General features: G+C 39.5%; 1 protein-coding gene across 6 annotated transcripts in view; it reads left to right on the top strand.

Annotated features, from left to right (window-relative positions):
• acap3b (ArfGAP with coiled-coil, ankyrin repeat and PH domains 3b) overlaps positions 1–26028 on the top strand; it is an 81073-nt gene that overhangs the window by 14860 nt on the left and 40185 nt on the right. Inside the window, exon 1 of one of the 6 annotated variants that reach the window (XM_026242482.1) lies at positions 1183–1523. The exons of the other annotated variants lie outside the window; for them this stretch is intronic. The gene's annotated coding sequence lies outside the window, so the exon portion shown is untranslated. Of the gene's footprint in view, positions 1–1182; positions 1524–26028 lie in introns of those variants that run through there. 6 annotated transcript variants of the gene reach the window in all.

Raw genomic sequence — 26028 nt, 5'->3', positions numbered from 1 at the left:
TTTTTGGGTGAACTATCCCTTTAATTACTAAATCTGAAATAAAACGAATTAGAACAAAATAAAACTTTGAATAATATTTAAACTATTGAAGTTGAAATACAAAAATTAAGGCTAAATAGAAGTATTTAAAATAAACAAAAAATAAAAATCATGTAACAAAACGACAAATAAAATGAAAAATGATCAATAAAAGCTTATTCAAAATATTAGTATACTGTATACTATAAATAATACTAAAATAATACAGTGACCTGACCTCTGCAGCAATGTGTCATCTTTTGAGCAATACTTCATTATTTTCTGTAAAATGAATATTGCATTATACAGAAAAGACGCCATAAGCAAAATGACTTCACACTTTTAAGGCTTCAAACTCAAAGAACTGGTTTCGCTCGTCGTATCATTATCAATGCAGTTCTTTAGCATTCCAACACATGAAAACATGCAGCCGTTTAAGACAAACCCATACTGTAGTCAACTTTCACAAATACAGCTTATACATTATCTAACGTTGTTGATTTTGGCCACAGATGAATCAGTCAAATATAAGACAGGGGAAAAAAAAGAGACAATGGCATGTAGACGTGTCTGAGGCAATTTTGAGACTTTTTATCCCCCTGAAATGTTGTATATATTTAAAATAAGTATATCTCAAGCAGATTGCAGGGGTGTTAAAGGACTATCTTTTATATTTCTATTCCTGCGTCATGTGCTTTCCATAGCTACACGTGACAGTAAGTGTGATTCATAAAGTGTTTCACCAGTGATCTGTTTCATCATCTTCAAATAACAGCAACTTTTAATAATTTCAGCAAGCGATGATGGTTCTGGCCCACACATGTATTTAAGCATCATTTGTGTAGTGATTAAGACTGTCTTTTAGACGTCTGTTAATGCTTTCCTTTGGCTATTGGCTCCCAAAACTGTTTTTATGTTAAGAAGGGTGGTGATTTATAGTTTCTCTGTACTAGGTCATTCCATGTCAAATCAATCCTGACTAAGATGTGTGTGTGTGTGTGTGTGTATATACATTTAGTTTGTCAAAGTTCAGAGAATAGAATATTGAATGTAATCCATAAGGAACTGATACATTATCAGACTGATTGTGTTTGATTTGAGTAGATGGATCAGCCTTTGAAATGGCTTACTGTGCAAATAAAGTAATGGAAATGCCACAGATGACTTAAACCGACCTTGCAAGAGCGTTAGACACAGTATGAACCTCCACTGTGGGAATTTCACAAGACCAAAAACATGTAAAAGCTGCCTAATAGTCATACATTTTCCAGAGTTTCCAGGGCTGTCAGTTTGAGATCGCGTGCTTTAAGAACAGCAAATCGTGGAGCCAACAGTGGAAAATCAGAACAGCTGAAACATTGTCGTTCTTCTAATGGATGGTCTCGCAGGTGGTGCTTGGTGTGCTGTGAAGACCCAGTAGCAGAACAAGCTCGTGTGTCCTTAGAGAGACTGGACTGAACCCGGTAACGGCGGACGACACTGCTTGATTAAGAGAGAGAGCAAAAGTGAGTGTGTTTGTTGAGGAAGGGAATGAGAAACTAAAGTTGGAATTTCGCAGTAAATCTTCTGATGTTTTTAAACACTTTATTAGCATTTTATATTTTCCCCAAAGTCCACTTAATAGTAGCCAAGGTTTCTTGTACAGAAATCAATCATGTGACACTTTTAAATTAATAAAAAATGGACCTTCTACACTGAATATATTTTTAGCTTGGCGTAATCCTTTTTATATTTCATTTAAATAATAATGTGGTCAAACCAAAATGCAAAATAACAAAAAACAGGAAATAATATCACAGAGATGTCCACTGATTGACTGTGCATCAAGGTTTGCAAGTCTCTTAAAATATCAGGTAATTTGACCTTTTTATTACAAAGTTAATGCAGGCTGTGCAGTGCAATGATATTTATAAATTAATAATAATAATATATTTATTTTTTTACATTAGAAATGTACATTTTTGATGATTTAAATGATAAAAAATTTTTATCTAGATTAATCTCACTGTAATCTTGGAATTAATCTAGATTAAAAAGGCTCATTTGAATTATGCCAAAGGTATTCAGAACATGTGTGCTACCAAAATAAAATAATGACTAAAGGTAACGTTAAGTCTTTGAGAAGGGGTTTCTCAAGACAGGTGGTGCATTAGACCAGGGGCTCATCTCCTGTTTCCAAAATGCACAAAGTGCTTGAGAAAGCTGTAAACGAACTCCACATTGCACAAGGTGCAAACAACCTTACACCTGTTTCACACATACTCCATCTGCAGTGCGTATGCGTTGCATATTTTTTACGCACCATGTTAACGGATTCCAGTGTTCACACGGTTGCGGTCCGTCAGTGCGTTCCAGGAGCGTTGCGTCTGCAGCAGTGCAGCGATCATTTACGTACTGAGTAGCGGACCGCAAACGCGTCCTTTTTGAAAGCACAGTGAGTATGAGTTTTTGCACCACATACGTAATGCACACGGACTGCATACGCACTGCAGATGGAGTATGTGTGAAACAGGTGTGCGTCTTGTCGAGGTTTCCATTGGGAAGCTTCTTAAAAAAAAAAAAATAAATCACTGAAGCAAACCTGGCAGCATCTTAGCTGCATCCATGTTAGCACGTCACGTTTGATGTGGTAATTTCACAGTAGGCATACACACAGACACAGGTTTAAAGACTCGTTTTCGTCCCCCAACAGATTCGGCTAGGTATACGTCCGCCCTAAAATATCAAGGTGAAAGTCATCATAGCTCGCGTAGTATAGACTCCCAACCCAACTTTGATAATAGATTAACGGCGATGTTCTTTTTTTTCGCCCGATAAGAGTCTCCTGTTAACGCAGCACATTAACGCCGATAACGGCCCACCACTAATTAAAACTTATTGAAAAATCAAAATGTCTTAAAATATCTTGCATATTTTTCTGGACCTTGACACTGTTAATTACCTGGCAGTCTATGGGACAGTCTCAAACCTCCCAGTTTTCATCCAAAATATCTTAACTTGTGTTCCGAAGATGAACAAAGCTTTTACAGGTTTGTAATGACATGGGGGTAAGTGATTTAATGACACAATTTTCATTTTGGGGTGGAGTATCCCTTTAATGACAGAATTTTCATTTTTGGGTGAACTATCCCTTTGAATAGCGTCTTATGATTTGATAGTCAGTGGATAGACTTAGTTGCTGAACTATCACATCTTACTCTAGTCATGGTTGTAATGCCAGTACAACGCAGATGATATATGCTGAGTGTTGAGTAAAAAACGTACATACTGAATAACATAACACTGAAAAGAATTTAAACAGACTTGCTGCATCTGAGAATTGGAACACGACCAAGTATGCTAAGGCTTTAGCCCTCAAATACACAAATAGACTCTGACACATATTTTCCCCATAGCTGCTAACGCACTGTTGTCCTGAGCCTGCTGCACAACATACATGAGCATCAGTCACACACATACACACTGTCATGTCAGGTTTACGTCTTCTTCTAGAAACGTCAGACCACCCTGAGAGTTTATGTAAATTTCACAAAAAGAGAGCAACACACTCCTACTTCTCCCTTTGTCTCTGGCTCACTTCCTAGCTAGCATCCTTATCGTATTTCCATGAAAAAAAGTGAACTAAAGTGATTCCTGTTTTTCTGTTTTCATTCTCCTATTGGTGCTTAATTTTTACCCCTCATAAGGGTTTTGGCTAATGATTACAGTGTACTTCAGCATGTTCCCACATTTATCTTGTGTGATTACATTCAGTCACTGTCCATAAGCTCAAGTTAACATACTTTAACAAGAGTTTTCCTCACAAAAAAAGGTAAATTAGGGTTTGTGTGAACACAGCTGTGTTATGAACTCCTTCACTTGAACCAAAAATACATCAGTGCCTGCCACAGTGCTTGAGTTGCTTCAAAAACAAACCACCTGTTCTAACATGTAATGAATCTATATACAGTATTGTCCAGGCAAATAATTCTGATGATATTTGACCATTTTTGGCATTTTCTCCAAAATCTACTAATAGCCTTGTTAATGGATGATTTGGTGACTTTTAATTGTGTAAAATATCGGTTTAATTTCAGAAAATGTATGCATGTCTGATTTGCACTACAGCATTTTAGTACCATTTTTAAAAAAAAAATCTAAAATTAGGACATTTGTCCTACTATTTTGGGAATAAAGTCATAGCAATATAAAATTAAGAATGATTTGTTTTATTTATGCATATACTACTTTATTCTCAACATATTATGACTTTTTTATTTTTGCGTGGAACTGAAATGATGTCATACATTTGCTATCATTGAATCTTATTATTATAATTTAGATACATGCTTCTAAAAATGAGATTCATCGATCTGTGAAAAAAATTGTGAACTATAAAATCAAGCTACAAAAAGATGGGAATCACTAGGATTAGAAATAGTGACAGCTCATTTATTTTGTCTAGTGGCATGTATATTTCAAATTCATTTTCCCCTCAGATATTAATTATGAAACACTGAATTGATAAAGAGTTTTAAATCTTGCATCAAACCAAAACAGCTCTGAGAAGAATCAATGCTTTATAACATTTTATTTGAAATGTTAAAGTACTGTATACAGTGATGACAACCACTTTTATGATCAAAGCAGCATACAATGATACAAAATATAAAGCAAATGACTGAGTATAAATTACACTGTACTAAAGACAGATTTATTTGTCATTAGGGGCTTTCGCACTGGAGGAACCTTTCATAGTTCCTACACCTATTGGCGAAAGTTTCTGCTCTTTGTCGTGTTCGCATCGCAGGAACTAGGAGCAGTTTTAATAGTAACTCTGGTTGGAGGAGCTAGATTAGAGTCTAAAACAGTTCTATAGGAACTACCACAGAAGAAAGTGTACGCTGATTGGCTAAACACATACGAAACATCGGTTACCTGGAATGTAAAAATACTTACTCAATGAACATTAGGGCCTTTACCACCGCTTTAGTTCCAGAACTAAATGTACAGTACAGACGACATTTCGCAAACTATTTCCCAGAACCATTTAAAGGGTTACACTCACACTGACAGTGTGTACTAGGATGTGACCTAAGCCGGTCGACAGCGATGTCATTTGTGGGCAGCGTTCAACAACGTTAACAAAGAAAAAGAACCTTAACAACAGGAGGATGGAGGACGCTGTGATCTGAGCTGTGGTTTTGTTGTGTCTCACGGGTTTTAAAATAATGGACATGTACCGTATTTTTGGGACTATAAGTCGCAGCTGAGTATAAGTCGCATCAGTCCAAAAATACGTCATGATGTGGAAAAAAAACATATATAAGTCGCACTGAACTATAAGTCGCATTTATTTATACCAAAGAACCAAGAGAAAACATTACCATCTACAGCCACGAGAGGGTGCTCTGTCTTCAGTGTAGACTACAGGAGCACTGAGCAGCACAGAGCGCCCTCTCGCGGCTGGAGATGGTAAAGTTTTCTCTTAGTTCATTTCTCTTGGTTCATGTCAAATGAATTTGGATGAATGAGTCGCACCTGACTATAAGTCGCAGGACCAGCCAAACTATGAAAAAAGGAGGACTAAGAATCTCCAATGATAACTGGCAGTGCTACACTTGCTACAAGTGCCTGCACTTCAGCGACTGTACATTTATCGCTGTTCACCATACTTGCGAACTAGGTTGACACAAGTACACAGTATGTTTAAACAATGTTTCAAATGATGGCGGGTGAGGGAGTTTTCGAATGCGTCTGGCCAATCAGTGTCTACGTCACAGTTAGTACCAGTTGTGCTGGTTAAACCCTGCCCCAGAGTAGGAGATAATTTGGTTCTCGAAAAAAGGCAGTTCGATACTAAAATCACACCTAGTTCCGGCGATGCGAAAACGTCTAAAAGTGGGTAGTTCCACAATTAGATCTTGTACTATTAAAAGGTTCCGGCGGTGTGAAAGGCCCTATTGAAAACATTGATAACAGCATTTACCTGTTGTCTGCAGTGTCGCGTTCTTTTCTCAGCTTCGATATGTAACACCGCAAGTTGTCATATTACAGATTTCGTTTCTAAGCCCAACTTTTTCCTCTTTCAATCGCGAGTAAATTGTGCATTTACATACCATCTCCGTTATCACAAAACACACAACAAAAGTTTCCTTTCACCGGTTGTTGATGTTTGTAAATGGTGTTAATAAAGACGCTGCTGTCAGCTGCTTCAGAGTTCCTGTTGTCTGTGTGAATGCAACCAGGAAAACGAGGGAGAAACTGGTTCTGTAGGAACAACCCTGCTCTGGCTAGTTCCTAGAACTACGCAGTGCGAAAGCCCTATTTTCTTTGAATTGTTAAAGTGAGAAGGTCAATGAAAAGTTTCTGGATATAAAATGGGTTTTAAAATGTTTGAAAACCCCATATTGGTCATTCACCATCTAGGTGGATTCTCTCAGTGTCTGTTGGACAGTGTTAAAGATTGCTTCCTCTCGGGGCAGCTCTCCCTGCGAGGAGCAACGTGTCAAGTCTTATCCGTCTGCTCCAGGTCCCCGTGCCAAACACAACACCCTGCTAAGAGAATTAGTCTCTCACTCTGGAGTTTTGGCACGGTCCAGACAGAAAAGTTACACACTGGCCAGTGCTTCTCTCTGAACTTCCTGTGAGTTGTTCTTCTGTCCCCAGAGAGCGGTCTAATGCAGCATCTGTTGCCAGTGGACTGAAACCAATGTTAGTTTTGATTGTAAAGGAATTGTTCTACAGGAAAGAAGCTAATAAAGGTCATTTTCTAATTTTTTAGACAGGATATGTCTTCTATAGCTCAGATCAGTCGCCGTTTCTCAGGATTAAGATTTAGCACTCTGTGCGCATTCTTTACAGTCTGGGAAATGTGCTCATCTCTGCTGCTTGGCTCCAGCGCAGGAATGTGTTGATGGTTTACCTGTAATAAGAAGGAACGTGTAAACTGTATATTGTTAAAATTGACTAGTTGGACTAATCTGAACAAATGGTAAACTAATAGGTCTGTATAATAATAGTTCACACAAAAATAAAAAATTGCTGAAAATGTGCACACCCCCAGGCCATCCAAGATGTTGATGAGTTTGTTTCCTCATCAGAACAGATTTGGAGGAATTTAGCATGACATCTCTTCCTCACCAATGGATACACACACAAACGTTATTTAATCTGTTAAACATTATATACACTCTAAAAACGGCTGGGTTATTTTTTAACCCAAAATGCTGGGTTGAGTCTGTTGGGTCATTTTGTTGGGTTATTTTATTTCTTTTTAAACACTTTTGGGTAGTTTCAGTTTACCAGGTGTTGGGTTAAACCTGCTGGGTTGCGTCGCTGGGTTGTTTCAGGTCAGCGCTGGGTTATTTAACGCGCCTTGAAGATGTTTAAATCGCTCCCCAACTGTCATTTTGGAAGAACAACGGGGCAAAGCCACGGCTTTCAACTGTTTTAAGGTAAGTTTATTTAATGTTTTCATTAATAATTATTTTAAATTGGCAGAATTATAACTTTTTTTTTGCGGCAACAATACTGTTAAACGTCTACAGGCCAACATTATTTACGTTAAATGATGAACTGTTAAACGTACCTCAAACGGCCAACCTACGTTACGCGACTCGCATAATCGTGAGACGACAGATTAATAGTTTTATTAAGTTTCAGACTGTGACGGATGGCTGAAATATGCAAATACCTGTGAAAATAGAGGAAAAAGTCGTTTCTGACACTGAAAAGCGAATTTAACATTTAAGTGAGTCAAATGAGTTCAAAAAGTGAATACGACTTTCTGCTCTAATTTAAACGCCTGCAGTTGTCCATATCGACATGTAAATCATACAAATTACGTACAATATAGTCGGACTGCAGGTCTAAAAGAACCGACGATCCAGTTCAAATAAACCGGTTCAGTAATTCTCGAACAAATTTCCCGGAAAAGAATCGACGCCTCAGGGCATTTCAAAGTGCGCGCACGCACAGCGATTGACTTAGGACGCGTTAGTGAGGTGTTTTGATGCTTTTGTGGTTTATAAAGTCTTTTTACATACAAATTATAATTCAAAATGTGTTTTTTCCTGTCAGAAAAGCACATGGATACATTTGTGAGAGAATAACTCGTTGAGTGCAGTCTTATTGATGCGTCTAACGGTAAGTTCGTGTTTATTATACATTTTACATAATTGCTTGTCTGTTATAATCAACTAACGTTAACCCTTACGTAACTTAAACGCACATATATTTGTATTTCGTGCTATAGTTAAAGCTAACTTTGTGTTCAGAATGTAACTTACCTAATTTAGCAGCGTAAACATCATATTATACCAGTTTTCCAGCTTGTGTTTTTGACTTGTCCTTATCACTTTGGTACATCTATAAGTGTTTATATATGGACTGTTTTAAAGCTGCGGAGTAACCCCGTACCTGCGTGACTTGTCATAGAAATGTCTGTGTGCGCGCATGCAGTGTGATCTCCCTTATCTGTGCCAGTGACTGTGTGTGTTTGATATAGCCAGCATATTAACATAAAACTGTGATTTATAATAACTGGAACATCCCATTGATTAGACAGTTTGAAAGCACACCTTTCAGCCAATCACTATATCATATTCTGTTTATATATATAACAATTGTTTTTTTTTTCCTTATTTTAAAGGTTGGAACAAACATGGAATTCCTTAACCCAGCAGAGTCCACAAAACCCCATCCAATTGTCATGGCGATTTAAAAATGCCAGCAGATCTCTCAGACATTGATCATAATCAATGGACAGGTAAGGATATTCTGGACTATTTTCCAAATAAATTGCTAATTGTATATTTAATTGCATTTTTCCACATGTGGACGCATACATTGTGACATAGTCCAAACGCAATTGAAAAACATTTGAATTACAGATGCTTTACACAGAAAGCTGTCAATTTGTGTCAAGCGTGGGACTATACTATGGGGCATGTTTTTATTGGGATATATTCTGTAGTTTTACCCCTAATCTCTCACTGTATGCACTCTGATGCTCGTCAGCAAAACAACATTGCAGTTCTACTCTTATTTACCTATTTGCATCTTACCCTATATTTTATTCCTCAGGTGAAAAGCATTTGGTTAATGGTGAATATTGACCAATAGTACCATGTGGCTCTAACTGTTAGCAGGGGATAGTAGTTGCATTTGGGGTAAAAATGACAGAATTATTTATTGTGTGAGGTGCCAAGAATATAGGGAGATCCGGGTTGCACTGTCTGTTCTTTAACACGCATCTCTCGGAGCGGCAGCTGCCTTTAGTAGTGCCTTAACCTCCATTGTTCAAAGCATTTGGCTCCATAGTATGTTACCACCTCTAGCAAAAATTGACAGTTTTCCATGTGAGGCTAAAGTAAATTGTTAAATTATTTGCGATTCCCTTTGAGTTTTGGCAGGTAACGTGCAACACAGTGAAAAAACAGACATAACAGGTAATTAGTAACACCTCATGTACTTATTCTTATGTTGCATCTACGCTAACATTAGTCTGTTTCTCTCTTGTTCCGAGGTCACCGTAGCCACGAGATCCAGTCTGTATCCAGATCAGAGGGTCACTGCAGTCACCCGGATCCAGCACTTATCCAGACCAGATGGTGGATCAGCACCTAGAAAGGACCTCTACATCCCTGAACGACAGCGGAGACCAGGACAACTAGAGCCCCAGATACAGATCCCCTGTAAAGACCTTGTCTCAGACGACCACCAGGACAAGACTACAGGAAACAGATGATTCTTCTGCACAATCTGACTTTGCTGCAGCCTGGAATTTAACTACTGGTTTCGTCTGGTCAGAGGAGAACTGACCCCAACTGAGCCTGGTTTCTCCCAAGGTTTTTTTCTCCATTCTGTCACCGATGGAGTTTCGGTTCTTTGGTTTTCCTTAGTTTGGGACAATTAATATCAAGCCATATCATCGACTTGATCGCACAGAGGGACGATACATCACTGAATCAATGATGAACTGACTTTAACTGAAAACTGAGTGTTTACTGTTGTCTCTTTGCATTATTACACACTATTTTCCTATTTAATACTGTAAAGCTGCTATGATGCAGTATTTGATCAATATGAGAGGCTTATTACTCATAATAAATGGAAAATACAGCTGCAAACGGACTTTGCTTTTCCATTTGAAATTTGGCAGTCACTGTGCATTCATGAAAACTGAAAAGGTAATTTTTGTTCGTTGTTTCTGAAAGTGTTTTTGTTCAAGATTTGCAATTGTGTTTGGATTTTGTCACAATTTGTCACATGTGGAAAACGCAATTGAAAACATAATTTGCAATTCCTTTTGAAAATTGTCCTTCCATTGACAGGCTCTAAAGCAGAGTACACTGCTCTCAGGTGATCTTTGAGTAGATCTTTGAATTTTCATTTTTGGGTGAACTATATATGTTGAACTAACCTAAGCAGTGCACATCTACCTACATAGGAGTCTTTCTATACTTGATATAAATTTAAGGACATCTTTAAATTGTTTTACATTTAAATTTAAAGAATGTTAATTGTCAATGTCATTTCACTGTGTATTTAAATAGCTAAACATGTCAAAATGTAATAGTTAAACAGCTAGACACAGGTCATTTAGAAATAATTTTCTTATTTATTGCAACTGTAATTCTGAGATTTTTATTTTATTAATTTTTTTTGCATTTGCTGGAAACAAAAAAAGGGAAAATTCCATGTTGTTTGTCATTGGTACACATCAGATGGCATTAAAAATATTTTTTAACAGTCTAAATAACCTGTATTCTTCATTATTTATTAATCCATGATTGCTTTGTTAAGCAAAAGTGAAATTATGAGAATAACCCAGCAAGAATAACCCAGAATCATAAAAATGCAAACCCACAAATGGTAAAAATGACTCTAACTTGGGTTTTCTAAATAACCCAGCATGCTGGGTTAAAATGTGTAAACCAGCATGCTGGGTTACTTTAACCCAGCATGTGTTCTGTCCAATATTTACCCAGTGCTGGGTTGCCAATTGGGTTATTTTTAACCCAGCCATTTTTAGAGTGTACATTTCTCCAAATCTATTCCAATGAAGAAAAAAACTCACCTACAACTTGGATGGAGTGAAGGTGAGTGAATTTTGGGGTGAACCAATTTTTTTTTTTTAAATCACCAGAATTTTTTATGTTTTTATTCATTAGTGACTGTTAAGCTGCATGTTACACGACCAAAACTTTAGAAGATTTTTTATTTTTTTTTTTACTTTTTTTTTTGAAAGCTATTTGTTTAGCCTCCAGTGAATGCAATGAATTTAATGATGCAGTTGTTACAAAAGAGTTGCCACACCAACTATGTAAGCAATGTAGGGTACAGTATCCAGTTAGCATGCTAATTAAAACATTGTAGTTAAAATCAGCCCTAAAAATATAAACAAGAAAAAATGTAGCTGAACTAGTAGACCAAACTAATTGACAATTAGTCATCCTTCATGACCCATGCTAGTAAAAAGTATACTTTTTCAGAACATCAGTATGAGAAGACTTGTTACCTTACTAGCCAAGAACAAGTTGCCAGGTGGTTCTAGAAGTTAGCTTGTTTCTGGAGAAAGGAGGATTGTTGTAGAACTGATCATCTATATGTGGCAATGCCAAGGAATTCTGCTTCCAGATGGCAAAACCATACTGCTTCTGGCTTTATGAAATGTTGACGTGTTTTTACAAACAATGTGTCCTATGGTAATTTAACCATTCTGGTTAATGACGTACATTACTGGATTGCTTTGAGCAGAGGGTTTTTTTTTATTCTGGATTTTTTCAGTCTCCCTCTCTGAGATATTTGAGGTTTCTGGAGGGTAATCAAACCACAGTCGTTCTGGCATTGGTTTGAATCGTCTGGCTGGTGAACATGCTGCATGGGTGGGCCTGAGTACTCTTAGATTTCCATGCATTCTGATGCAATGTTGATCTGTCGTGTGTATTGTTAAGCCCCATAAATTGCATCGAAAGTACATTTATGACTCATGATCAGGTGTAATTATTGGTTTGTGGTGCTCCACATCAGCAGAACTAAAGCAAGCAATTGAAATTAAGATTGCATGTTGGGTTTAAAGTAGCTAGAAAGCTTTGACAGAAGTTGGGGCTCCATCAGATATGATATGACACGTTAATGTTTTCAGTGGCAGAAAACATGCCTTGTTTTTCAGTTTGATCTCGCTTAGTCCCAGACTATGGTTGCTAAAACAAGCCAGTAAAAACACCATTTCCCAACATCCTCTTAAAAAGCTATTTTCATGTAAGGCAGTAGCCGTTAAAGGAGCAACTTGATTATTCACTGTGCAGATGAGGCTGTGAGTGACAGACTCCATTAGCAGAACAGGATGTGATGAGTCGAGCCTACAGTGCTGTTCTGTAATTCCTTGCTGGATGACTGCAGGTTATGAGTAACAGTTTGGTTAAGGCAAATTAAGTTATTTCAATGAAACTCTGCATAATTTGGCTTTTTATTGTCTGCCTAATATTTTGCCAAATGGTTGAAAAAACTTTACTGCCATACCAAAGTCATGAGGTGCAACCAACAAAGTCATATGATGCAACTATTATGAAGAAAAAAAGAAAGAAAACTAATACAGAGAACACCTAATTTCACATTTTAATAAAAGCACACAGTTCGTTCAGTTTGGGAAATGTCATGTCAAGTGGTGCGACTCCCAAAAAACTATGACATATGTGAATTAAAAATACAGTTTTACCTTAAGAAATGCATTTAAAATGTTATAGAGAATTTTTGAGAATCACATGCATTCAAGGGGTAAGGAAAATATTGTATTACTTGATAGTCACACTGTGTGACATTTAGAGAAATCACATTTTAACTTTCCTTGAAAAATCTATGAATGTTTTTCAAAACCTTATGAAACCAAGTGAATGCAAAAAAAAAAAATCTAATAACTTCAAGTTTAAAAAATAAATAAATTCTGCACTTATTTACTGCGGACATTCTAATTTGTAATTGACTCGATTTATGTTTAGTGCAATATAAGTATATTTTGATGTTACAACACAGTTTAACTTAGTGATTGCATAAAGGAAAACAGATTTGACAGACTGAACAAGCGTGATGCTTATTTGTTCAACACATACTCTGCATTCAACGTGTAGGCAGTGAAATGGTGATGTAATATTTGAACATGAAGGAATAGGAATGCAGAGCCATAAAAACAGTTCAAATATAGCACTGTATAAACAGTAGTGCTTGTGTTTTTGCCTCAGAACAGATCATGTGCTCTGTACAGATGTTTAACAAGCTTTTAAGCTACGTAGTGTTGCCTAATACTTGGCGTAGGTCTTTAACTCACTTAGGGAAAAGGTGCCATTTTCTCCCCTGCAGTTTGCAGAGGAAAGATTGAGGCCAAAGTAAACCCAGCCTGGCCAACACTTTTAGTACTCGTTTTGCTCTCACCACAAATGAGGTCTTTGGTTTTTCTCTGAACTGTCACTCAAGCAAACAGTCCTGCTCCTCAGGGGACTCTTTGGTAAAACACCTCAGGGTTCAGCCACCTTCTCATCTGATCATTCCCTTGTTCAGAAGTGGACTAGGGTAATACTTCTCACAACAGTGTCTCTCATGGACCTTGGAATACAGAAGTTGTTGCTCAAGACAGATGGGAACATCTGGCAACTGTCGTCTCTTCTCAACTCTGGATTTTCTCCAACTCCTGTGGCCCCTTTTCCCATGGTCCAAGATTTGGGGATTGGGAAAAGCTCACTCCATTAAACAGGACATTTACACACCCTCACTAACAGATGTTGTCCAGCTGATGGGCGGCATCTGATCCTGTCATCCAGTGCAGCTGAAGACTCTTCCTTTTCTTCCTCTACACCATCTGAAAGTCATTATAACGCCGTTAACGTGCTTCTCCCAGTGCGACCAGTTAAAGGGGTGATAAACGGGATTATACCTTCATGTTACAGTTAGCATGTTGACGTACAACGGCATGATCTGGGAGTCTCTCACACTCTCTGTGGGTTTGGAGGGTGAGACACTTGTCATTATCTCTCGGTGCCGCTCTCTTATTTAGAAGGCGGTGTAATACCAGGATGATCAAACAAACTCCAATGAGATGTGGAGGTTAATGCTAGTCAGTCTACATGGCCACCTGCAGAGTCCTTGATCTTGTCGGAGTTATATTAAAAAATGTCCTGGCTCTTCCAAGCTTTATAAGGGCAGTGAATGGGTGTTGAGATTTTGAAATTCAAAAAAGTGCATCCATCCAACATAAAAAGTGCCCCACACTGCTGCTCCATTTGGTTTAATAAAGGCCTTCTGAAGTGAATTGATTGGTTTAAGAAAAAGATCCATATTTAAAACTTTATAAACTTTATAATCTCTAGCTACCCCTTACTTTCATATGCACGTTCACGATGACACATGATGTACTGTAGTGGTAGCGTAAGCTCAAGTTAAAAATGACGAATGCGGAAATGCAGAGGAGAGAGAAGAACAAACCACCGGTAATGAATTAGAAGTACAAAATGAGGATGTCCAAGGATTTTGATGTAAGCCAAGAGGACACTGGTTTTTTTTTTTGTTCTAAACAAAACTGGTTCTCGTGAGACTAGCACATTCTCTCTGGAGCTTGTGTACATCCTTCGTCATCCTCTGAAGCACTACTCTTTCATGAGCCGGCATATTACAGTTAGTGGAAGCTTGCAGTTTTGGTATAAAAATTTTTAATCATGGATATTTTTCTTACACAAACACCTTAATTTTCTTCCAAAAGGCTTTTATTAACCATATGGAGCACTTTTTATGATAGATGGATACACTTTTTTTAATTTCAAAATCTCAACACCCATTCCCTACCATTATAAAGCTTGGAAGAGCTAGGATATATATATATATATATATATATATATATATATATATATATATTTAACTCTGATTGAATTTGTCTGAAATAAGAAAGTCAAATACACCCATAATGGCTTGAGGGTAAGTAAATCATGGGGTATTTTCATTTTTGGGTGCACTGTCCCTTTAAGAAGCTTTCTCATGATAAGCATGTAAACATACGAATTGGTTTTCAATCGAAAACCCAGTGTGCTGCCTATATAGACCATTTCAAGGCTCTTTATTTTTTCATTATATCTTTTGATGTTCATTCATGTCTATTTCATGCTATAACTAGTAGTGGCAGAAAAACAAAAACAATCATAGTTGTTATTGCATGTCCATTCAGCAAGCAATTTGTTTTGTTTTTTTCACTGTATGATTCTTATTCGCTTTCATTTAAATACTGCCAAATTTCCTTAAAACTATTCCTCATGCTGTCCTCGGAAAAATTCACTTTTAAAATTATTATCTACAATTTGCCAGCTGGCGTCTCTATCAAGCTGAGAATTTGATGGGAAAGGAAAAAAATAGCTTGTATATAATTTGACACAGTCATTGCTGGGCTGACAGAAAAAGGGACAGTGCAAAGCCAAGCTGTAATGACCATTTCAGTGCCAGTCACACTTGGCACAAACTCTGTTTTATATAACAGAGGCTATACTGTGCTGTAAATCAGAATGGAGGGATACCACACATAAAAAAAAAAATACATAATTGGACACATTGCATCATTTAAATATCAACGATTTGCAAAAAAAGCAATCATTCATGCACGTTCAATAAATGAAACAATTCAATTAAAAAAAATGATTCTTTAGAGCAAATGTGAACGCATGCAAAATCCTCTATTTCAGTTGAAGGCATTGTGCACCCAAACCAACCAGTCGTTGTGAAACCAAACTAATTTGTCTGCATCGTAAAAAATATCCTCTGTTCTTTCAGTTTCGCAGATAAAACGCCTCAGATTTGTTGTTTTGGTTGCTAATAAACTAAAGCCTGTAAATAGTGGACACATGTGGACACAGATAGATATTCAGTGATCCGTTTGCTGTGGGTCTTGAAGGCCCCAGTCATTCAGCGGATGAAAACAGCCCCTGTGTTGGCCTATTGAGTTTGTTCGCTAACAGTCCGTGCTTTGTGAGCGGAAGCAGCTCAGGGAATGTGCTTAGCTGCGCTAGGATCCCGAAGACGCACAGGTGTCTTTATAAATCCCCACATCTGAGTGCATCCTTCATACAGTATATAGAACATATAACTGTATTGCAGCTGTGTTTGTCTGTTTCACGCTCTTAGAGGTCACATGACTCACAGTCAGCTTGTGTTGAACAGTAAGAAAGAATCAAGATCATTCAAACCGAGCGGTGAGAGCCAAAACAAAGAACTGTCTCTCTGATTTTAGGTGATTAAAAGAGAGAGATCTGTTCTGTGGGAAATCATTAAAGAAAAAAAAAGTCCTTTTGAAGCAGTCTTATTTTTATCAGAAACATTTATTTTTCACCCTCTAAAATTGCATATCTTGGCCATCAAATGACTCTGCAAGTTTACGGTTTCTCTCTCAGCAAATTCCACCATAACAGTTAACAGTTTATGAAATGAGGATGAGATTTATGAGATGAGGATGTTTATTGACAAGCAAGGACATCCCAGGACATGCCGTTTAATCTGAAAAGCCGAGCTAAAAAGTATTACATTTTCAAGAAAATTAACCTGCATAGTAAAATGAAATAGAAAAGAAAAAAAAACATATTTGAACATGGAAAAAAAAATACATTGGCTTAATATGATCAGTTCGTGGGAGAGCACAACAGGCTGATTCATTATTAAAGATTCATTTTGTCTTTAAAATGCTTTGCATATTTTACACCCATCTGCACCCAGCAGTGTTTCCAATGTTATCAGTGCTTGCTTTGTTAAACTGTCGCTGTTTAGATCATTGTAGCCTGAAGCTGAAAGATATATATAATGTGATGGGTTTGGCCACAGTCCTGTTTTAATGGAGTCACACCTCAGGGCTGATCTGAAATGTCAGGCGGAGAGTTATGAGCGCAGACTCGTGATGCTTACGCACATGTACGTACATACACTATACATGCTCGCATGGGGCTAAGAATAGCTCGTGGATGGATACATGGATGGGAGGCTACACGGCCGATGAAAGACACGTGCCACCCCCCAATATAACACCAGTGTCTGGCCACTCACTCGAGACACATCCCTCAGAGAAAGGGGGCGGAGCCAGTCTGTCCAACCAGATAATGGTTAGAACGCAGGGTTAAGTGTCCCGTCTCATCTGAACAGACACGTACATGCAAACATAGCTGGATGTGTGTGTGACTTTGCAGTCTAGGCATCCACCCAAAATCCCTCATCTGACCATGAAGTTAGTGCTGTGATCTAGTGGATCTGAAATTAAAAATAGATATGAAACATTTTGTCTTTGGCAGCGAGGATTCAGGACACGCCCGACATCATAAATGTATGACATCTTTTAGAACATTTCCAAGTTATGAAAGTGTAAATTATGTCAATGTCTTTGACAACATTATCACATTTAGAAATGCATCAAATATGGTGAAGTGTTGGACCAGTGCACCAGCAGATGTTCTAAAGCTCTCCAGATGCTGTAAATGCAAAATATTGTCTCATAAACTGTGGCATACTGCGCCCAAGACCCTTTGCTAAACAAAACTGTGTCGGACTAATTCTGTATCTGCAGGCTGCAGATTCCATGTTGTTCTGAAATCCACTTATTAGTCAAGGTGTGTCCTGAATCAAAAATAATTACTGTAATAATTACTCACTCTCAAAATTATTATTTGTAATTATTTTCTAAATAAATTTATCTTGACCAGTTGAATAAAATAATACAAGTCTAATTAGGGCTGCACGATTAATCGCATGTGATTGCCATGCGTGTCTCTTTAGTAAAGCCGGTTCTGTGATCCATCACCTGCTTTCACATGGAGCGGCACTTAATATACAGAGTCGTAGCTCGCTGACAAGTTACGCAATACCGCATCATAATCGCAGATGAGTTGTATGCGGTTATGAATGCGATATTGCGTAGCTTGTCAGCGAACTACGGCTCTGTGAAGTAAATGCTGCTCCACCTGAAAGCAGGTGATGGAGATTTACTACTAATCCCAGAACCGGCTTTACTGTCAAAATATGCATGACAATCGCGATGTTTGATTAATTGTACAGCCCTTAAAATAGAGTTATATATTGTTATATATAGTTGATATTGATCAGCTATATTTGTTTATATAAATGTAAAAGACAAAGTCATACAGCCCCATATCTCGCATTTTTGGGGAAATCTATATGAATTTTCATAGACTAAATAAAATGTGAACACATGGTAGTCTAGTCTGCATCATGTGGTGTATGTCTGCATTTTCGGGGTGTATTTTAATTCGGTTTTAGCGATGTGTCAGATATTGTCAGATCGCACACTATCGAAACAACAATTACTGTACAATATTATCGTGCAGACAATATACAGCCTAGCTGTGCCTTTATATTTTTACATTGTACATTTAAGATGGCCTCTCTTGTGACTGCTTAATCTCCACTTAGCACTTGTTCATCAGGGCTGGTTGCTGCAATTACATATCAGTTTCTTGTGGATGTGACGCGTGACACTATCTAAATGAGACATTTTGTGCCCTTTGTTTCAAATAAATGGTCTGTGTGGAGTGCACTTTTGAGGCTGAACAACGACGCCTGACCTCTCACCCTTAGAACAAAAATAAGGATGTTCTTTCATTACAAATGCACATTGAGAGTTGTGTTTTTAACAGGTTATTGCACAATACTGTAGCATCAGTCTCTGCGATTAGTCCAAGAGATGCTCTCAGTGATGGTCCACACCTATTGTAAGTGCTGTTTTGGACTGCAAGGCTAGCGTTTGGCTTTGCAGCTCCAAACTCTCCCTCTCCCTTCATAAATCCATCAGCGCTGAAACCCGAGCCAGGGCACAGTCTGATCTCTGCATCTTGGCTCTCATAATGTCCTGTGATATTGCTAAGAGCCAATGAGTCAATGTCTAATTAGTGTCAATAAATACAATTATTTAAAAGAAATCTAGTTCTAATCAGGTTCATAGGAGTCATCTCTTTGTATTCATAGTGGTTTAATATGGTAAATAAAAAAAATTATAAAAACAAAAGAAGATTAAGTTACAGTAAATGACTCTGAAAATTCAATGTGGTATAATCAAAAAGTAAAAAACATAATGCATCTTAATTATTACTTTCTAAAATGTTTTTAAATATATTTTTCAGGGTACAAATATCCTAATTTATTTATTACTAAATATCATTGTTTGTGGTAAGTCAGCCTGAACGAAATTTAAAGAGATTTATGGACCCTGATACAGTCATGCAGGAAACCTGCCTACTTTATAATTTGCTGATTAGTTTTTATTTATTTTTTTCCCCTGAAACTTTACTTTCTCTTGCAAAACTTTTTTTACAAAAAATATTGTGTTCCCCAGAGAAACTTTGCATTCGCTTGCAAAACATTTGCGTTTCCCAAAGAAGCCTTGCAATTGCCTGCAAAACATTTTTGTTTTCAGAGTACTGGGCTGCCTTCAGAACTGCCTTAATTCTTTGTGGCACATATTCAACAAGGTGTTGGAAACATTCCTCAGAGATTTTGGTCCATATTAGCATGATAGCATGCGGTTGCTGCAGATTTGTGGGATGCATGATGGGGATCTCCCGTTCCATCACATCCCAATACTGCTCTATTGGATGGAGATCTGGTGACTGTGGAGGCCATTTGAGTAAAGTGAAGTCATTGTCATGTCCAAGAAAACAGTCTGAGATGATTTGAGCTTTGACATGGTGCATTATCCTGCTGGAAGTCGCCATCAGAAAATGTGTCTATAGTCATAAAGTAATGGACATGGTCAGCAACAAAATTCATTTTGGCTGTGGCATTTAAACGATGCTCAATTGGTACTAAGGGGCCCGAAGTGTGCCAAGAAAATATTCCCCACACCATTACACCAGCACCAGCAGCCTGAACTGTTATAACAAAGCAGGATGGATCCATGCTTTCATGTTCTTCACGCCAAAATCTGACTCTTCCATCTGAATGTCGCAGCAGAAAACGAGACTCCTCAGACCAGGCAACATTTTCCAATCTTCTCTTGTCCGATTTTGGTGAGCCTGTGTGAATTATATCCTCCATTTCCTGTTCTTAGCTAACAGGAGCATCACCTGGTGTGGTGCTGGTAGGGGATGGATGGCCCGGCATCCTGGCCCGTCGGCCGTGTAAACGGTTGCGGTTCTCCTCCGGATCGGGGGTCCGGCAGCTCACATCATTTGTGGCGCGGGAGTCCCTCAACGCACCCTTCCTGGACCCACGAGGACACCAGCGTGCATGCACGGGGAAAAGACCGGTCTCCCGAGGAGAGGCGCGTGGGCTTTTAAACAGCGGCGGTGATGAGGCTTCCTTTCCTTCAGGTGTGCCCCATCACACGCCGCCAGCCCTGACTCGTCCAGCGCCCCTCCTCTCACACACCCACTCCTGGTGAAGGGCGGCGATTTAGGACAGGGTGCCGGTGACAATCAGGGAGGAGGCAGCTGACTCGTCACAGTGTATATACAGCAGTTGTCAGTCCATTCCTGAACTGGTTTTGGCCAGTTGCAGTTGACCTTTACTGTTGACTGTTTACTCTCCATCTATTTAGTTGTGGCATTGAAGTGTTTAAAATGAATTAAAGCTGCTCAACAGTCTGTCCCAGAAAGATTGTTGCTGCAGCAGAGATGATAGAAGTGGGATTGTGTCTATGTGTGTGTGTGTAGGTCTGTGGAGTATTGATTGCTCATAACAATATGTCTTGTTAGGATCCACACACAAGCATAGCAGAAGCCCTCCCACTGTGACCTCTGTGCCCCACTTAAGGGGTTGCCATGACAACTCACCTTTCAGTCTGTGGTCCTGCAGTTTTTAAGTATTTGTTCCTCGTGTGGGTGTGTTTTGGGCTGATGGTTGAGTGACCCCGGGAGGCATAAATGGCATAAATTAAAAATACAAAATCTCAAAATCCAGTCAGTTCTTGATGTGTATTTGTGTATATATATCCTGTATAATATGTCATATTTCAGTAGTAGCTAAAACGGTTTTGGAGATGTTGACCAATGTGAGACACACAGTAGTTTATCAGTTATCTGTTTACAGTTTCCAAGAGAAAAAGCAAGCTGCATTAATATAGTGCATTAATGCCCACCCTCTTTTTCAATAGTCTTGGTTCTGCAAGTATTTTTTCATATACATTTTTCCATAAGGACCTTTAAAAAGTCCTTAATAAAAGTTATTGTAACGATGCATCGATAGAGTGAGGATCCATCAGGGCCTGGTATATGGGTGTGTGTGTGTGTGTGTGTGTACAGGTGCTGGTCATATAATTAGAATATCATCAAAAAGTTAAACTTGTATATTATATTCATTCATTACAAACAGACTGATATATTTTAAATGTTTATTTTTTTTTTTCATTTTTATTATAACTGACAACTAAGGAAAATCCCAAATTCAGTATCTCAGAAATTTTAATATAACTAAAGGCCAATACAAAGAAAGGATTTTTAGAAATCTTGGCCAACTAAAAAGTATAAAATGAAAAGTATGAGCATGTACAGCACTCAATACTTAGTTGGGGCTCCTTTTGCCTGAATTACTGCAGCAATGTGGCGTGGCATGGAGTCGATCAGTCTGTGGCACTGCTCAGGTGTTATGAGAGCCCAGGCTGCTCTGATAGTGGTCTTCAGCTCTTTTGCATTCTTGGGTCTGGCATATCACATCTTCCTCTTCCCAATACCCATAGATTTTCTATGGGGTTAAGGTCAGGCGAATTTGCTGGCCAATTAAGAACAGGGATACCATGGTTCTTAAACCAGGTACTGGAAGCTTTGGCTCTGTCTGTAGGGGCCAAGTCCTGTTGGAAAATGAAATCTGCATCTCTATTCATGTGCAAGGTGTCAATGGTCGCTCACGGTGGCTGCGGGAACCAGACAGACGAGGTTAGAGAAAAGGAGATGGAAGGATGAGGAGCGACAGAGACGAGAGGGGGGAGAGGAGAAAAGAAAATTGTTGCGGTTCCCAGACACACTACCGCTCAGCCCTCCACCAGCTGTGTGAACTCTTCCGTGGTGCCTGGCGGCGGCACTGTATGGCCTTCAGTGGATGGCACGACACTCCTGCGCCACCTAGTGGATGGCGACGGCTCCTCCGGTTTCGGGCAGCTGGCAGGAGTCAGCTTCCTTCACGGATGGCAGCAGGATCCGGCCCCCTGGTGAACGGCGCTGACTCCTCCTCTCCCTCATGGATTGCAGCCGCCCCTCCACATTGCGGGGAGCCGGCAGCGAGTTCGTCCGTCCCCGGCAACTCACTCCTGCCCACCGCCTCGAGCGTCCCTGGCGCCAGACTGCTACGGCCTGCTCGATAGCACCGCGGATTCACCCCAGCGGCGAGGGATCTTCGGCAGCGCGTGCCTCCTTCCTCCCGGGTTTCGGCACCAGTGTAATAGAGTACAAACTTCATAATCATGGGAAGAAGGAGGCGGGAACCAGCGGACATTCAAAATGAAACTTTAATAACGACGACTGTCGCGCACAAACAAAACAGAAACACAAACAAAACCAAACACAAAAAAAAATGTCAGTCGTCGCTCCTTTGTTGTATCCTTCCAATCTCCTCCGTGGGACTCGAAACCCGTGGGTGGAGCAGGTGTCCCTCATTTTCAAATCACTCCACCGGCCTCGCTCTGTTCACACGGCTCTCGGACCTGCCCCAATTGTCCCACAGTGCAAAACTCGGGTGAGAGTTCCCTCTGGTGGCGGGCGGAACAGAGGGAGTCTTGTTTGTGTGAGATCCCACAATGGGTGAAGGGCCCCTGGTCACTGGTCTGCTCCTCTGGCTCCGCTCTCGGACCACCCGTTGGTTTGAGAAGTGACACATGAAAAGTGGGAGAAATGCAATAGTGGGTAATGCCAAACGGTAGGAAACTGCTGTAATTTGTTTAATAATTTGGAAGGGATCCACATACCTGGGACTGAGCTTTCTGCATGAAAGTCAAAGGCGAAGATCTCGGATAGACAGCCAGACCCATTACCCTGGAGTGTATTCAGGAATGGGACCATGGTGGTGATCAGCTTGATACTTTTGTCTTCTAACAGCATGTAGAAAGTGTGTGTTAGGACTGTCAATTTTTTTGCATTTTGAATATTCTTCGAATTTAAAATAAAAATCCACATTCTAATGCAAAAATGTTGCAGCAATGTGTAATTGCATTATAAGGTTTTTGTTAGCCTATCCAGTTGAAGCCACTAGAAAAAAAGAGAACATCAATGTGGAAAAGATATTGTTTACATCAAAACTGACATCAAGCTGTTTACACAGAATGCATATTTCACACATTTTCTAGAGGGACACTGTTGGACTTGCGTCTAACACAAGAAAGCAATATATATAATAATATAATTTAGTTTTTCAGCTATTTTGACAGCCCTAGTGTGTGTGTGTGTGTGTGTGCTTGGTCCCATATGTTCTCGCTCCTTTGGAGCCAGCTGTTGACAGCGGGAACTTCTTCTGACCATGGAAATAATGGTGGTTGGAAGCCTAATATGCATTTGAACAGAGTGAGTCAAATTGTGTTTTTTTTTAGAGAGTCCACAGCATATTCTGCCCACATGAGGTATCAGCTCCAGTCAGATTGATTCTGTTGAGAGTATGGCCTGAGTAATTGTGTGATTTCTTGATTAAGTCTTTACATCTGGCTGTTGGATTGTGGGTTATATCCAGATGTGAGGCTGATGTTGACATTTAGTTGTTGAAAGAATGTCGACCAAACTCTCGAGGTGAATTGAGGACCTCGATCCGACACAAAGTCATCAGGGAGACCATAAAAGCGGAACACAGTTACATAGAGTTTCAGCTGTTTCAAAAGCTGTAGTTAAGAAAGGGGAATTAAATGTCATGGAAAAACAATCTACAACAGTGAGTATAGTGGTGTTCTTATTGGACTTGGGGAAGTCGGTGATAAAGTCAATGGCCAGATGAGATCATGGTCGGTGGGGAACTGGTAAGGGGCCTAATAGGCCAGATGGTAATTATCTGGGAGTTTTACTTTCATTACAGGTAATGCAACCGTGGATAAAGTCTGTAGTGTTAGTTCTCATCGTTGACCACCAGAATTTCTTCTGGAGGATATGGAGAGTGGCAGAGATCCAAGGATGACCAGAACTAAGCCCTGATTGAACCTGTTGCATGACCCTCTTTGGAGTGCCTGAGGAACAAAGACCTTGTTGGGAGGCAATACAGGTGGTGAGGGTTCTTGTGAATTTGCCTGTTCAACTTCAGTCATGATGTACCATTGGACGGGAGCCACAATTAATGTTTCAGTAAAAAGGCTTTCTTCAGAATTACTTGGGTCTAGTCAGTTCTGTTGACAAGACAGAGCATCAGCCTTGGTGTTCGTGGAATCAAGTAGATAGGTGACCGAGAAGTCAAAGCGTGTGAAGAAAAGTGCCCATCGAGCCTGTCTGGGGTTCAGTCTTTTAGTGCTTCATAGATATTCCAGATTTTTATGATCAGTGAGGACAATGAAGGGATGTTCTGATCCTTCCAGCCAGTGTAGATGTGAGATGAGATGAGATGAGCAGAGTTTATTTTGGTCATTAAAGTTAGAGGGGCGGCTACGTGTTCCTCATATGTGTTGGAGTAGACAAGGATGCCATCAATGTAAACGATTACCCAGCGATCCAGCATTTCCCCAGTGACGTCACTGATGAAGGACTGAAACACAGAAGGTCTGTTAGCAAGTCCGAAGGGCATCACAGAATATTCATAGTGCCCGGTACAAGTAGAGAAAGCTGTCTTCCATGTATCACGCTCTTTGATGCAGATGAGATTGTATGTGTTGCAGAGATCTAACTTGGAGAAGTAGTTGGCTTTACAAAGTTGTTCTAAGGCAGCTGGTGCTAGGGGTAATGGATAACGAAATTTAATAGTAATGTCACTGAGACCTCGGAACTCAATACAAGGATGTAGACTTCCATCCTTCTTCCACTGATGTAGGTGAGGTTGATGGTCTGATGAATCCCTTAGAAAGTCCCTTTTTGATATATTTCTTCATAGCTGCAGATTCTAGTTGTGATAAAGGGAAGATACAGCCCTTGGGAGGTGTTGTACTTGGTAGGAGGTCAATAGCGCAGTCTCTAGCCCAGTGAGGAGGTAGTTCTGAGACTTTGGATTTACTAAAGGCGTCAATGAGGTGAGGGAAGTGTGGTTGTTTGATCCAATTCGTCCGTGATCTTGATGGCTTGAACTGCGACTGCTGGTTTGTCGTTCAGACATTTGGCTTAACATGAAGGATCCCACTGACTGATCTGACCCTCCTTCCAGGAAATGAGTAGACTGTGTTGTCGTAGCCAGGGAAGTCCAAGAATGACCGGATTTTGTGGTGACGTGATGATGTAGAAACTAATGTTCTCCTTATGAAGGGTCTCAATCTCCAGACCTAAATCCATGGTGGTATGCATGACCCTTCCATCCCCAAGAGGTCGTCCAATCTAGCACCTCCACTGACAGCAGAGAATTACAAGAGATTAGAGGAATTTTATGTTGTCGAGCAAACTTATGTGACATGAAATTCCCCACTCCTTGAGTCCAATAGTGCTAGGATGGATGTTATTCTCCTCTATGGATAGTTTACGGGTGTTTTTAAGCATGTCTTGGAGTGATGTGCCTCAATGCATGGACTCACTGCAGAAGAACTATGAAGAGGCAGTTGTGTGGGACAGGAAGCCTGGAGATGACCAGCTTGGCCGCAGTAGAGGCAGAGACGTTGAGTGATTAGGCGTTGTCATTCCTCTGGAGATAGGTGAGTGTTTCCAAGTTGCATAGGTTCCTTGGTAGGAGACGAAGAAGTGTTTTCAACAGAATGACTGATTGAAATCGTTCTGGTAGGGTGACAAGATCGAATCAGGTTGTCAATTTGAATAGCGGGTCCAATTAATTGGTTAAGCAATCTTCCCTTGTCCCTGCACTCCAGCTCGGATTGAAGTTACAGACTGAGTTCCTTGCGGAAAAGCAGTTTTAGCGTGCTTTCAACCCAGTCCATCTGAGCTGTGAAGGTGCAAAATGGTAAGG

Source organism: Carassius auratus, unplaced genomic scaffold, assembly GCF_003368295.1.
Source record: "Carassius auratus strain Wakin unplaced genomic scaffold, ASM336829v1 scaf_tig00001591, whole genome shotgun sequence".
NCBI classification, from domain to species: Eukaryota; Metazoa; Chordata; class Actinopteri; order Cypriniformes; family Cyprinidae; genus Carassius; species Carassius auratus.
Note: the sequence above shows the minus strand (reverse complement) of the source record. Positions and strands in the feature narration are given on the sequence as shown.